Source organism: Melozone crissalis, unplaced genomic scaffold (assembly GCF_028551555.1).
Source record: "Melozone crissalis strain CALT ecotype California unplaced genomic scaffold, PUWL_Pcris_2 ptg000042l_1, whole genome shotgun sequence".
NCBI lineage: Eukaryota > Metazoa > Chordata > Aves > Passeriformes > Passerellidae > Melozone > Melozone crissalis.
The window spans coordinates 35,522,296-35,538,579 of NW_026535820.1; the positions used below are offsets into that span (position 1 = coordinate 35,522,296).

The window sequence follows — 16,284 nt, forward strand, 5'->3', positions numbered from 1 at the left end:
TGCTTCCCAAAATAAATAGCAAAGAATTAAACTTCTTTCAGGTTTGGTTTTTGAAAGTCCTTAAAAAATCAGAGGTCAATCAACGTGCCTGTTCATATATAAAGGTCTCATTTATCAGATCCATTGTGAAGTATCATTTCATTCTCCTGTGATCAAGTGCTGATTCTTGAAAGGACTCAATTCTGTTAATATAAAATCTCTGTATATTCAATGAAAAAGAAACATTTTTTTTTTTTTTTGCAGATGGTTGTAAGCAATTGTCTAAAAGTGCTGAAATTTGCTTTTATTTCAAACCACCTAATTAATTTCCTATTGTAGTCATTTGCAAACTGTAATTTATCAATTTGTTTTCATTTGTGACAGTCAATTGTGAACTTCAGCAAAGATATTCTTTGGGTTGCCTCGGTTTCATCATAGAAGGGATACATTTCTGTTTTCTGGTATGTTTGAATAGGGCAAGGAACTGGAACAAGAATATCCAGCAGATTATCTGGACTTTAAATACAAAGCAAAAAGAGAGCCATCCAACCATCCAACTCCGCACACTTGAATAACAATGTTAATCTGGTGAGATTTAATGTAGAAGCAGCAAATATCGAGTTATGCGGATGATCATGAAAGATTTGTGTGTCAGACAATGGATTTTTCAAGATTTTTTTAAAATCTAGGACAGAAAACCTTAGAATCAATAGAATAATTAATGTTAATTGAATGCACTGGTTTAAGATGTTCTTCAGTTGTAAAAAAATGAAATTATGAGTCAGTGATAGAATAAATAAATACACTATATCCTATATTCTACATAAATTTAGGATAGATAAATATACTCTTCAGAAAAATGAAGAGAACAACTAATTTAATCTGAAATTAGGATCCATTTAAATTGAACACAAATTATTCTTTAAATAATTTTTTTCAGAATAAATAAACCAGATTAGCATTATTCTAATACAGTTTCAAATGCCTTTTCCCCCATTTTGTTCTTATTTGGCATACATTTGACAAAGTGGAAAAGGTTTGTTGATCTATTTCATTGAGATGATGAGCTATTATAAGCAGGTAATCAATGAGCTTCAGATATGGTTGTCAGCTTCTTAAACACAAACAGAATATCAAACTTTGGAGAAGAACAGAACTCATGTTATTATACTGTGATCCTAAGTCAAGTTTTTTTTCCAGTCACTATGAATATAAAAAACACAAAATAAAATTACTGAGTGCTCTACAGCTGCTGCACTTAAAATACTCCAAGGTGCATTTTTTTTGTCAAATGGCTTTTAAAATCCATCTAGTTGCAGTAATGGAAGCACACAGCAATTAATCACATGCTAATTTTTTAAATGGAAGGCCTAGAGGATAAAATACCGACTTTTCCACTAACATCAACCCTGTGTACATATTGGCAACCGGCATCCATAAAATTCAAAAACTACAAAATGCTAAATTTTCTCATCATTTTTTCTCAAGCTGGAAATCTGTGCCTAACACAAGGACTTATGAGTCAGCAGTTCATTTGCATGTTACCCCAGAAGACAAAAAAAAAAAAATAGTTATTTTTGTTTGGGTTTAGAGATGTTTGTAAGGAGACTAAAAAGTGAAAATTATAATCAGGCTTGATTACTCTAAAACAACGGGTTCATTCAGATCATACACAATCAGTTTATCAGACCTGAAATGGTATCATATGAAAATGTATGCATTGTTAATGTGCAGTATTTCTAGTTATTTTACTTTCACATTTCAACTAGGACACTATATTGTGAATGTTGAAAGATTTCTGTATTCAAAATTGCATTATCAAAGTGATAAAATTCTGATCAGTGCAAGTTAAATGCCTTAGTACATAGATGAGTTTGGTTCCTTTATCCAGCACAACTTCAGGAGCTAATCTCTTTTCAGGACAGATCCTACCTGCATGCATACAGAAATCTACAGCATCTAAAATTCTACCTCATCCTGGCCTGTTTGCCACTCAGTATCCTGACATTTCTCATGGGATTTCATGTTTTCAAACATGATAAGGTCAATCCCCTCACTCCCTCCATAAATCAGAGGAACATATGAAGTAAAGAATCTGAGTGGGAGCACTCTTACTTCCTGACTCCTGAGCTGGTTCTTTGCAGTTTCTAGCACAATTCAATCCAGTCTTGCTGCACAGCAAGAAATGACCATATGAAATAATGTGGTGGCACACTGTCTGGGAGTGCAACATTTGGAAGAGAAAATAGTGCAGTTCTCCAGATCTCCCAGTTATTTGTTGTTTGGCTGTGCTTTTTCTTCAGCACTTCCCTTCTCTGGCAACCTGAGGCTGGAGCAAGACAACAGGCTAATCTAGCCATGGCTATCAGAAATCATGCCTAGACTCAGACCACTCTGAGATATAAGTAAATTGTTCTGGTCAGGTTTTCCTGCCTGACTGACCTTGGTTTGTTTTGAGATCACAAAATTCTGCTCTATTCCAGTTACAAATACCTTTTTGGTTACCAATACTTACAGCAGATCACTTAATGCTCTGGAGTGTAAACTCTTGCTTTTTCTCGCCTCAAATCATATCATGCCATGCTCTCTTAGCCAACAAATTTGCTTCAAATTCAGTTCTACCCTTCTTCCATGGGCTGAGCTTACTTCCTCCTCCTACAACAGAGGGAAACACCAGGGAATTGTTAATTTCCTTCCTTTTTGGATTAAGGGACAGAAAGGAGAGCAGGATACAGGCTAGCCTTTGGTCCCAGAATGTGGGATATCACAGCAGGGCACTGTTAGGTTAAATATAGCTTCTCTTTCATTCTTTCTAAATATATTTTGCTGCACAAGGAGAGAAGAATACCGATAATGCGGTTTAGATAGATTATTCTAAACACTGCACTGTAACTCAATTTTGCAGTCATTCTGAGCCCTTCTTCCCAGACAACAGGTGATCCTCAGAAGCGTTTGGGATTTACATGCTAAAGTCAGTGACCTCCTGCTTGTCAGCAAAGAGACCCCTTCTTCACTTTCAGATTCTTTTCACAAGCTGGCAAACAAGCTCTCTTCTATGTCTGTTGATAATATGCCAGCAATATCTAAAATTATTTCAATTCTAGGTTAGGGAGCCACTGCACTTGCGTTTTAGGAAGAAAAATATATTTTAATGCAACCCAACCTGCAGAAAATGGTTTGCTTGGGTAATTTTAATAAAAACATAATTTATCTTGTCCCAAGCACCTCGCACTCCACTAAGAGGTTCTCCTCTATATTAATGAGGAAGAGGAAAAGAGGGATTTTTCTTCCTTTGAAGTAGATTTACTTTTCCACAGAGAAACAAACAACATAACAAACAAACGAACCTGCTTCTAAAAAGGTTACTGACTGCATCACCTTCCTTTGTCATATAATTAGTGAAAGCTAGAGCAAGTGTGAGAGATAAAGAGTAAGCCCTGAGAGATAAATTTATCTTTCAAAAAACAAAAAATGGACTATATGTAGCTACAACCAATGGTGAACCATGACAGTTGAGTGCAAAAAACTGACTGCCCAGCAGACATGGAAGCAAAAGTGTGAACTATGATAAAGGTGGAATTGTCCACTTTTTAACATTATGTGGCCACTGGTCAAACCCTTTCTGTTGCTTCCCACTGAAATTGATGATATGGATCAAATAAGAAGGAGAAGTTGAGTTAGGTCATAAATATTCAATTTCAAAACAGAAAAAAAGGAACAACACTTATTACCTCTATTTCAGAAGTCAATAACCATAATTTGACCTATGAGAATGTTCAGGATTATGCTTCTAAGATTTGACATAAATATCCTGAAACTGCCTCAAATTGCAAGTAAATTGTTACAGAGATAAAACCTCACTGAGATTTCAACATGGAAGTATGGCAAGAAAAGGTGTCAGAATTGAACCCCTCACAGTCATGTTTAATAGGATATGATGAAGTCAGTGTTTCTATCAATAACTGCAACCAACTTATAACAAAGACAATATAGAGGATAATACTTAGCAATTTTCCAATGGCAGTAACACAGAAAAAAGTTTTGCTTGAGTAAATAATATCCCTGATTTTGCCTTCAATATACTACTGCAGTTTTCAGGCTTCCTATTTAACAGGATCTGGGGGTTTTTAGTGGTGACATAAAAAACATTGAAATTTTGTGCCATTTAAAAATCTAATTTCAATTTGGATTTTATTTCCTGCTAGTAAATCCAGAATAACACTTTTATGTCGTTTGACAAAACTATAAAACTGCCCACATATATATCAACTGCGCCTCATTAAGAGGTGCTCTCACATCAGCATTCCTCTCCCCCCACAGAACAGATGTAATGTCATTTTACAATATCTGATTCTAAGTTAGCAACATCAGTAAGGCTGAATTACAAAAACCAAACATTTGTTGGCAGACAACATAAACAATTTGTCTAAATTGTTTTCCCACCGATACACTTCTAATTCCTTTCTCCAAAACCCCTCACACTTAATCTGTGATTTATTCTCCAGACTACGGCTTTGAAATCAATGCATTATTCAGTTCTGGGAACAGGAGGAGGTGAAGCATTTTTTATGGAGTTTCATTTAAATTTAACATTTTAGGGAATTTAGGTCTCAGTGCTGCTTCCACTGAAGTCATTGGGAGTTTCAACACTGATACTAGTAGGAAAAAAACCCTACAGGATTGAGATGGGACAGGTTTACAGGTAGAAAGTGATCAGCTCATCAGAACACTTCCATTGCACAGCAACATACAGGGATATTTAGGTACTAAACCCAGAGATGATCATGAACAGAAAAAGATTAAGTATTTATTTATATAAATACTTCTGTGCACTCCTTCTTCCACCAGATTTGTTTTAGGGACAGAATGACAAAATGTTGCTTGGTGTTCTACTCTGTTTTAGAAATTTATATACTTGAATATATTGGAATTGCTGTGAAACTGATATTACAGTTTCCAAAGCATTCTGGAGAGGAGTAAGTGCCATGAAGGCTTTGCCTTGGGCTGTTACTGCCAGCCAGTTATGTTGGAGAAAGAGTTACTAGAGAGGCAGAATTTCATGTAGGAACTCCACCAAGACATCATCTGAGCACAAACTGACATTTTTACCCAAAAGTAGTTACCCATTCAACATCAAGTTTAAAATAAAGATTCCTCTTTTGGCTTTTCCAGGCCTTAGATGATTTTCATATCCAGTACAAAAGCAGTCAAAAGTCACTGCACAATCTGATAGTGTTTGGTATTAGTCTTCCCAGGCCCTTTTCTTAAATTAATTCTCATCTGTATATGCATTAAAAGAGATTTTTTATATTGTCCCCAGATTCACGATAACTATGCAAATATGCAACATTATTGCAATGTTTTTGTTTTGGCTTCTGATTGCAATCAATTGTTTGTCTTTTTCATTGTCTGTTGAAGCAGCACGTACTCAACCTAACAAATGTTTCTATCCAGTAACAGGCAACAATCCACTACAGGCAGATTTAATTTTGGCTGTCAGAAGCAATACTGCACCAAATTAAAGCACTCCCCATACAATTTTTAAGCATGATAAAAAATGCTATTCACTGGGTTTTTTCTTTTCACACGTAGATAATTTTTAAGTTCCAAACTTAGCAGGGGTGCAGATTGTGACCAGGGATGTGCATACATTAATTTGGAAACAGTTGTAGATCTCAGATCCAGAAAACAGAAGAAAAAAAATCTGGCCTTCTTCCTCAATAAAACAGGAAGGCTCTTTCAGTATTTCCAGAAGGAAACAGTGACTAGGACCATAAGCACCTCCATCTAGGTAACACACAGACAGGTTTTCATATCCTTGTGCCAGGCTTCTTCTTTGGCCCATAAGTCAAATTTGATCTGTGGGAAAATAGCCCCTGATTAAGATCACTGCTTATACAAAGATGAACTTGGAAGAACCTATGGAGATACTCATCACAAAATCACAGAATAGTTTGGGTTGGAAGAAACCTTGAAGATCATCTTGTTCCAACCCCACTGTCATGAGAAGGGACATCTTCTGCTAGACCACGTTACTTAAAATCCCATCTGACCTGGCCTTGAACACACAAACATTTCAAGGATTGGTCCCTGGCCTAAATAGAGCATATATTCTTTCCCATCTGCCTGTCCCTCAGAAACAGTCCTGCACTCTGTATTTCTCTTCTCACAAATCAGCCTGCCTGTTTCAGCTCTGTTCTCCAATTGCTTTGCTACTCAAGTGATGCCACTGCAAACTCTAGCACGAACACCAGGAGTGTTGCTTACTCCCTCTGTCTGTTCCTATTTATGTCACCTCTGAATTGGACCAGTTGTATCTGTTAAGCTCTAAATGCTATTTTGGGAACATCCCCTACTTTGCTGAGTTCAAGAAGCCAACTGTAAAGTATCCACTGTAGAGAATGCTTCATTCACCTTTCAAGCAGAATTTTCCCACCACGCCTTCATTAACACATTTTGCAGTTCCCTACAATACATGATTTCTGACAGAATCAGTTCTTACCTTTAAAGGCAACTAAGTGAAGAAAGGTCTAAGAGGCGCAGAAAAAAAAGCAGTTTTACTATATCATCCATGATGATTACAGTGTGTAATAAAATATTGAGGATTTCTGCAGGTGTCTGATCTAACCCCCATGGGAAAGGTATGGACAAATCCAGCTAATCCTGCCAGCTTCACATGGCTATATTCTGTATGACTCTGAGTCTATAGTGTTGCAGAACTACAGGAGTAATTAATGAATCATCTACTGTAAGACTTAGTGCACCATTCCTTTTTCCTCTGCTGTTATTACCTCCTATGCTGAGAAGCACAGGGAATATTTTCTTTCTGGAGCATTATTTTTAATGAGTCATGTTTGTGGCTTAACAGCATGTTTCGGCTAGTTGATTCAAGAGGAAAAGAAAATCAGTTTATTGTGCTTCGTTACTCTTCAACCATGGCATGCCACATCTATGAACTAATAAGGAACTAATTCCCAAGGTCTACACCTCAATTGATAATTGATTATTATTATTATAATTGATTGCTCCATTTTGTTTTCATTTAGACAGCTATTGTGTTTATACAAGTATATGTTTGTCTGTATGTGTGTCTGCATCTGTGTATGCATTTATATATAACAATAAATACTGTTCTTAACACTTATGTTGTTAGCCTAGGTTATCAACATGCTTTTTTAATACGGCAATATTTCATAAGTTTAAAGTAATGACAATTCTTAAAATAGAAGTCACAGTGGAGGCATTTTTCTAGCTCTTTCAGTCTTGTCACTTGTGTAAAGGGGCAGTATCATGTTTAGTATGTCACTTGGAGGAAGGAGTTACTATTCATTAGTAAGTATTTGATAAAAAAGTCGGAATTTTTAAAAAATAATAATTGTACGTATTTTAAGTCTCCTGAAGCCAAAAATATATTCATTACAACACCATGAAGGTATTCCATGTGAACAATTACATGTAGTGAGCATTTCATATGGCCAAACCCAAGGAGAAATAGTTGATGCTGCTGTCAACAAAGGTTTTTGGGGCTGTTTATCCAGTGGAGGAACTAACTTTCACCAGAAACTGCTAGATAATTTTTACTAATTTATGATTACCAAAACCATAGCAATTATGGAACCTAGTCACTGGCTTTACTTCTCCTGAAGGGACAGAATGACAATTGGGTTCATTGCACACGGTTTTGAGTGCTTTGATGGGCAGAGGTAAAGCTTATATTCTTTCTTAACCAATTCCTGGAAAAAATGGCATCCAGCATTTAATGGTCAGAACTGGCATAAAATGCAGCTATTTCTTTCATAAAACGGTGAGATAGCACATATCAGGTTCTTTGATCCTGTGGTTCCCTGAGGTCACCTACCCAATCATTAAAAACCTTTTTTGGATACCTTAGATTCCCCTTGAAGATCTCTTGTGTAAGCTGTAGCGAAATCTGATCTTGGCTAGTTAGTAGATGGATCAGAGCCCAAGGTCACGTTTAATGTTTGAAGGCCAAGATACAGATGGATAATAAGACATAACATGTAATGAGATGGACCCAGTAGGGCAATTAGTAGTTGACTGTAGAGCACATACCTCCTCCAGGTTCCCAGGAGTGCTTCTATAGAGGCTTGAAAAGCAGCAGAGACAGGGAAACGGATGCACAAAAAAATGAAAAGAATCACGTGGAGGGTTTTCAAAGATGTAGAGGAAACTCAGAAGCCTATTCATTGGATACATCATCTCAGTGAAAATCAGAGAGGTCTAATTCATCCTTCTGTCTTTGAAAACCTCCCACAGTAAGCCAAAAAAAACCCCAACCTGAAAGTCCAGAAGACATACTACTTACTTGAATGAAATAAAATTCTCCTTGGAAGAAAGAAAATAATTCTCTGGACTTTCTTAGTACACAATTTTCTATGGGAAATATCTTTGATTGACAACAATGAGAATAATGTCTAGCCTTCTGGTCTCGTGGAAAAAAAAGTGGCCTACGACCAAGACCTGAAAACTGTGAGGATAAATGCCTGTAGTCACACTAGCTAGAGAACAGACTGCTACAGCTGGGCCACTTCAAAAGGCAGGTTTTAAGTGGCATCTAAAGATTTATGGAAAAGCACCTTTTAGTGTTTCTCTTCTGGTGCATAACTAAACTGCTCCCTTCAAGAAGTGATATACTGACTTTAGACAGAAATACAATCTTAGAAAATAAAGATTTATAAGGAATGCCATGTATCAAGCTTATATTGACAGCATCAATAGCCAAGTCACATTGGTAAAGAAGTCTGCTATAGGGGAGTTCAACACAGAATTGCTACTGCCACATAAATTTCTTAGTCTATGCAGCAGCTGAACCAGCGAAGACTTTGGTTTGAAAGACACCATGAAGAGCAATGATAAAATGAATGTTCTGCATGAGTAACTCTACCCCTCAAAATCCTGGGAATTGTGAAATTTCAAAGGCAGTTTTCATTATATTATCTTCCCCTTCCATCTCAAGAGAGTCATTTATTTGAGAAGCACAGTAGTATACAGGTAAGATTTTCTGAACAAAAGCATCCCATTTCAGAAAATCTGACTTTGAAAGAAGATGAACTGGATCAAGACTTTTGCTTAGGCTTTAAGTGTTTGTAATTGTTAGCAGGAGATGAGCTCTGAAGTTCATCAATGAATTTTACAGAAGCCAAAGAAAGGAAGAAAAAAAAAAAAAGATGGGAAAATTATGCTTATGACGTACTCCTCTGCTTTCTGGAATTAATTTGTTAATGTAAAAATATAGATGATGCATTAGATGCTAGAATAATGTATAATAAGTGGAAGAGATTCCGCACATATATTTATCCACAGTATCCTTTCAGTTAAGTAAATACTAATACAAACACCATAAACATATGTTACAGATGGAAATATATAGAGAAGCCCTCTGAGAATCTTTTTTATCAGAGAGATTCAACAAGGTGCAGGAACTCAACATTATCTTTTCTTTGACATGTGACAAAAAAAAAAACCCCTGGCAATTTACTAAAGGGAATTGAAAATTTTGATACTCCAGAATTTGATACCTCCAAAAGATTCTCCTGAAAACTATGCTAAGGCACATAGAAAGTAAGGTGACTTGTGACAGCCTGCATGGTTTTCTAAGGGCAAGTCAAGTCTGACAAAGTTGGTGACCTTCCCTGATGGGAATAAAGTATTGGTGGATGAGGGAAGAGCTACTGACATCATCTCCCGGGAATTGTGCAAAGCATATCACTATTCCACATGACATCCTGTTCTAAACTGGAAAGACAGGGATTTGACAGACAGGCTATTCAGTGATAAGGAATTGGCTTACAACAAACAGCAAACTCAAAGACTTGCTCTTTGTTGTCATCTTATTGCAGGGGTTCCATACTGTTGTCTCCCATCACAAAAGTATCATATCTTGATGTTTTCTCATGAGCATCTCCTCAGAGCACTGACTCTTTCTTCTTCACAAAGCAGCCAACTGCTGCTGGTCCAACTGACTCCAGGTCCCTTCTCACCCAGCCACCCCACTCTTTTATAGCATCTTCTTCTCATTGGTTACAGCTGTGCCTGTTAAAGTCAGGCTTGCTCCTAATCTTTGATAATTGGCCCAGCTCCAACTCCTTAGGGGTAAGATTACTTTCTACACTATCTTTATTTTCTTATATTCTTTTCCCCTACAGCTGTTAATATCTCCATGTCCAAGTGGAATCCACTGATGAATGGTATCCTCAGGAACAGGCATCAGGACCATCATTGTTCAACATCTTTTGATGATGAACAACTTGACTGCTGGCAGCAGGGACAGTGGTATTGAGCGCATGCTCAGCAAGCCTGCCAGTGTCACCAAGCAGCTGGATACACTGATGGGAAGGGGTGGCAGCCAGAGGGGCCTCAACAGGCTTGGGAGGCAATGCCTTGCAAACCTCATGGAGTTCAAAGAGGCCAAGTGCAAAAAGTCTCATTAACATATCACATGATTCTGGGAGAAAGGGAGAGAGGTGCTTGCACTGTCAGCAATGCTTCAAAGATAAGACAATAGAAGTTCCTAGCTCTGTGTGAATTGTGAAGGAATTTGTTAGCTGGTACACACTTGAGTCACAAGAGCTTTTCCTACTAAACCCTGGGGGCTTTGTAAAGCTTAAATTGCTCCTTGCTTCTGAATGGAGCAAGTGAATCCACTTTGTGCCACTTGACATTTCAGTAGTTAGAGATAAGCTTTCACAACTCTCTGAGATTTTAAACAATTATTTAGGTGTTCTTCTTGCTTTCTACCCAAAGTGACTGTAGACAGTGGTATATCATTGTTGAGGGCCAAAGACTGTCCAAGAACAGACAAGAATATAGGAGACAGATTAGGTGTACTGTACTATAAGAGAAAGGATGGTCTTTCCCTCTCATTTGCATTCCAGGGCAAAAAATTCTATTAACTTGCTAATGGTAAATTGGACATCTCTCCTCTGTGCAATTTAACATGGTTATTTTATAAAATGAAACTTTAGATCTCACTCTGAAGAAAAAACATCCTTAAGTTGACAGTCCCATGTGGATCAAATAAAGTGTTTTTCTAAGTAATGAATGTCTCAGGTGATAAACACTGCACAATGAAGTCGGTAACAGATGCTATGTAACAGAACAAAGGTACAAATCACTTAGCCATACAAAGAGACAAAAAAGAGGAAGTGAATATTGATCAAGCATTCCTAGCACTGCTCTTAAACAAAGCAAAATTGATTTGGCTCCCTTTTACAATGGTCTGACAGGAAAGAAGTTACTGAATTTGAGTTGTCATCTACCCTGGAGGAACACAACAAAAGTCATCCTGGCTCATAAGCGCTGTTCTTGAACTATTCATTTTCTGCATTTGCCTTTCCAGACATCCAGTTCTACTCAATAGAAATGCACACTGTATTTTCATTCTCTCCTCAACCCAATCCCACTGGATTAGTGCATCTGTGGATGGACATTTCTCTGTTTTGGCTCATGTTTCTGAATAAAATGTAATCTGCTTGTGTTCTCCCAAATAGACTCAATGCCTAAAGAGAACAGTTACCAATGGTTACCCTGGCAGGATTTGAGAGAGGTCTTTTGCCACCTTACTTTATCATAACATTTCACAACAAGGTCCAAAGGATGTAAAAAGCCTTCCTGACCAATCTGGAGGGCTCTGAGCTGCTAGTGAACAACCACAAAGCTCTGGACCTTTTTTCAGATGTGTTCTGGTAATATCTGAGTATTCCTTTCAAAGTGGGGCACAATGCTTGGCACAGATCTATACTCCAATTATTCAGGAAGATTAAAGAATATATTTAAGGCACTTACAAACAAATAAATATTGGGTCCTCACAGTTTCTATCTTGGCCCAAAGGCTAGCTAACTTACAATCACTGAGCATCTGAAGTCAGTGACACTATTTATAAGGGAATGTTTTTCAGCCAAAGTTTTTCAAATGTAGCCCTTGGGGTTTAGCTATTGTATAGACATTCCTCACCTCAGAGGCTTACTCCTAGAAGGAAAAAGTGTTTCATTTTCTTAAGTAAAACTCTAATGCCGTTCAATACAGGCTATTCACATCTGATCATAAAACATCTGATCAGATGCTCACAGATGTGCAGTAGACACAAAAGTAGTACATTACCCAAAACTGGGGCCTTTACAGTCTTTTATCTCCTAAAGCAAGCATTTTGGTGTGAGAGTAATGCTGCTTACATACACACAAATGGGAAAAAATTAAAAGATAAGAAGTCCTGTTTCTCTGAATGCAGCAGAAAGACATGAAGAAAAACAAACAGTTGTTTTTGATTTGATTAGGTTTTCTGTTACAGCAAGCTCTGTGTCCAAGAAGTCTTCCCTCTTCCTGTTTCTGAGAGTCAGTCACAGATTCTCAGATAATTTTTTTCCATAACCTGCAACTGGCATTTCTGCTACCAAGCATGGGCCGCAGTCTGGGTAGTTTCTCTCTAACTACCCATTCATTCTGCCTAGAATGTCAGGTCAAGCCTTCCACGAGCATTGTTTAGCTGCATGAGGGGCTGTTTATTCTTGCTTCCACTGAGAAATATTGCTTTGTACGCCTACAGGCTAGTGCATAGGTGCACAATTGCACTGGAATCCCAGAATGCCTGCCTAATGGCTGGCAATGAATTCCCTCCGAGTTTAATCTCTATCTGTCTACATCCTCTTGAATCACCCAAAAGCTCGATTTTTCATGTCACACACAACACATCTGGTCCCCTGCAAAATTCTATGTATGTTTTTGTTACCAATTTCCACTTTGACATGTTCATATACGAACACAAAGAACAAAATAAAATTATTGAACAAACTATTTTAAATTGAATTACATTTTATTATTTGCTGCAATAACAATATAGCCTATGTATCTATCATAGAAAAATATTTGTGGATACTGTTAATGAAGTTAAAAACTCCAGAAAATGTTAGAAACCTATGAAAAATTCTCAAACATCCCAATGTCCATAAGAATTGTGGAATATGGAAAACTGCTTGCCATCAAAGAATTCCTTACAGTGCACATATCATGTGAATTGTTTATTCATACAGTGAAAGAAATATGATATGTGAAAACCCAACATAAATACTAGGGGGAGAAACTCAAACCTTCACACAGATAAAAAAACCCCTCTCTTATTCTAAATCCCATTTTATTTTCAAAGAAATATTTAGAGCTTCAAAACAACAGGAAATGTAGAAAATATGAAAGAAAACAATGATCTGTACTTTTATTATACTCTATAATATGTTTTTTTAGATCAAGGTAATGTTCAGATCTGCAGGTTTTTATGTCTCATTTCCATTAAATAATCTTGTATGCATTTGAAGACTTCATTTCTTAAGTTTAAAAAAAACCCTTAAAACTTATCTTCACTCTTAAGCCATAAGTTGTACTACATTATTTAACAATTCCTAGCAATGGGAATTGCTAAGAGCACTGGAACTGGTTGTCTAGAGAGGTTGCAGGGTCTCATTCTGGGGAGATACTCAAAACCCAACTAGACAGGGCTCTTGTCAGCTTGCTCTAGTTGAGCCTGCTTGAGGAGGAGGGGTGTACAGTATGATCCCAAGATGCTCCCTTCAACCTCAATTCAATGATGCTGTGATTCTGTGAAATAAAAGTCTCTATATGTACTGCCAGAACAAAAGAAAATCCTTCAGTATTCCTTCTTTTTTTAAAAAAAATTAATGTTATAAGCAAAACACAAGACTGCTTTTTGCACTTTAGACAAGTGATAAAATAATTTTATATATCCACTTATTTCAGTGGGGTGATTGCATCTCCTTCACTTTGCTGATGCATGGAAAAATCCCAAGCTATAATATCCCCTCAAAACCAAACCTCATTAGCTGCCATTAAACATGGCCAATAATTAAATACAGAAAATTTCATTCTTAATTTTACCAATAATCTCTGTATGATTACACATAGATATAGGCTTGGATAAACACCTACTTGTAAACATGTATATATTTTGTCATAATGCAATGTGTGGCTGCAACCAGTAGAAAGCAAAAAATATTTTTGGTGAGAACTTAAGCAGCTTTGACAGAACACTGTGAAATAAAACAAAATTAACATACTGCAATCAAGTAGTCCTTCTGAATATTTACAGAACAGGCTGTATTCTGTAACTCATATAACTGAGCTGTGGTTGTGCAACAAGACAGTTGCACTCAAGAAGCTGCCTGTATAAGCTAGGCTGCTTTATTTGGACCCCACCTCTTCACAGAGATGCCCAAAGGTGAAAAAATGTGCACTGTAGAGCTCAATGGAAAATGCCTTCTGGCTCATGTGGATTAGTACAGGAATCAAATAATTTGCCCATCTAGCAGCACAGAAGTGGAGGGACACAGAAATAGAAATTAGCTTTGGATTATTGTTTGTACCTGGATAATTGCTTTTACTGTAGTTACTAAGGCGCTTGTTTGCTTATTTTATTAGCAGAAAACAGCATTGTTAGAGTGTTTAAAAGAAAGTCTTCCCTAAATGGAAAAGCTTTCAAGTAGTAAGTCCAGTATCTTCATCGATGCCAGTGGTATAAATACCAGAAAGAGTGACAGCTAGTCCACATGCACTCAGAAACAAAAATGAAAATGCCAGTTAGCTGCACTTGTCAGTACTAGTCTCATCCACACCTGCTAACTTGCAGGACCTTCAGATAATCAGTCAGTAATGAAATGAGTAGGAGGGGGAGAAGAAGAGAGGAACACGACAGCTAAGAGATGGAACATCAGCCAAACATCATTCTTCGTTAACATAAATGGGAACGGGACATTTTAAATTGAGTTTTACTAGGTAGCTTAAATAATTTCAGGACTAAATATACATTTCTACTATATAAATATCTCAGATTTACTGTTTGTTGAGGTTTTTTGCAATCTTCTATCTGCTTTCCACCTACCCTTTCCTACTCCCCCATAATTGTCATCATTTCTGTCTTGGCAACATCAGAGAAAACAGAGAGGGGACTGAAACAAGAGAATCACATAGAAGAGATTTTTTTGACAGGGCTATGCAGGGCTGCCTTACTAATCCAGCACACACAAGGTATTAGCGATTGTATTCTATGAAAAAAATATTAGCAGAGTGAAAAGCATCCAGTGCCAAATCCAAGGGCTGCTGAACTCCAAGGGAAGTTCTCTCTTACATCCTTCACCTTTCACTCTCACCCTGAAAATGCAATAGAAAAGGAGAGGACATAGATATTTTTTCTTAATAGTAAGTTTTAAAAGGGAAAAGGCACACAGAGCCAATGTGCTCAGTAATTTGATCAGCCATGCCTGCCTGACATACGTGTTCCAACAAAGCGTGATTTAAGTTACAGAGCATTTATGCATTAAAGAGGAGTTTGCTCTCTTCTCCAACAGCTATGGGGATGAAAATACTGATTGACAATATAATTTTATACAGATAAATCAACAAGGCACTTCATTCATTTAGACTCCTTGGAAAATCTCATCTGAACATATTCTTTAGAGGAACCTTTCCATAATTACATGTGAGGGATCTACTGATTTTTCCATTGAAGATTCTGAGCTCACTCAAGGGACACTATATGGTCTGTAAGCTTTTCAGTCACAAAGCTTAGCAGTATTTTAGAAACAGCATTTTCACAAATCTTGTCATGATGTCAACATCTGGGAACAAAGATCAGCATGCTGGTATTCACAAAATGAAAAAAAAAAAAATCTTCCTTTGGTGAATTTGACAGAGAAAACATCATTGCATTATCATTTTACTTAAGCAGGCTAATGCAGTGAATCTGAAGGCTAACATAAGAGTTCCAGAATAGATTTTCAAATCCTCATACATTTATTGAGTAACATCATACAGGTAAGATAAAGATTTAAGGAAATATTTAAGAAAAGCTAAATTGGGTCATTAACATCTGATTTGCATTCAGCTGTTGTAAAAAACCTGCTGCCCAATACTATGTATGTCCTGGGTACAATGCTTGGATTGGCAGATAGTGGGAGTATTTTAAAGTATATTCACTGTAAAAATAAATTGTCACTGCATTCAGCATTATTATATAAATTCTCTCTTAAAGCATAATGGACACACATTTTCTATTGTAAAAGATTTGTTGCTTTATTATGCACTTTTCATGCTTGTGGGAATTATTGCACTTGATAGATATTACAATTTAGTTATCCCTGATGAGTGCATTTTGCAGCCTTAAAGACTATAGTTCTCCTCTAGCTGTATATGAAAAAACCACTAAAGATTCTTGTGGCATCGGATTTTCTTTCTAAACAAGCAGAAGTCATGATAATCCAAAACCTGTTAGTCAGCCTTTCTTG

The 16,284-nt window shown here is 36.9% G+C and overlaps 1 protein-coding gene across 12 annotated transcripts in view; it reads right to left on the reverse strand.

Moving 5' to 3' along the window:
• The window catches only part of LOC128942722 (poly(rC)-binding protein 3-like), a 495,488-nt gene that overhangs the window by 407,889 nt on the left and 71,315 nt on the right, over window positions 1–16,284 (reverse strand). The window contains exon 2 of one of the 12 annotated variants that reach the window (XM_054285352.1): window positions 2,495–2,634. The exons of the other annotated variants lie outside the window; for them this stretch is intronic. The gene's annotated coding sequence lies outside the window, so the exon portion shown is untranslated. The remainder of the gene's footprint in view (window positions 1–2,494; window positions 2,635–16,284) is intronic. 12 annotated transcript variants of the gene reach the window in all.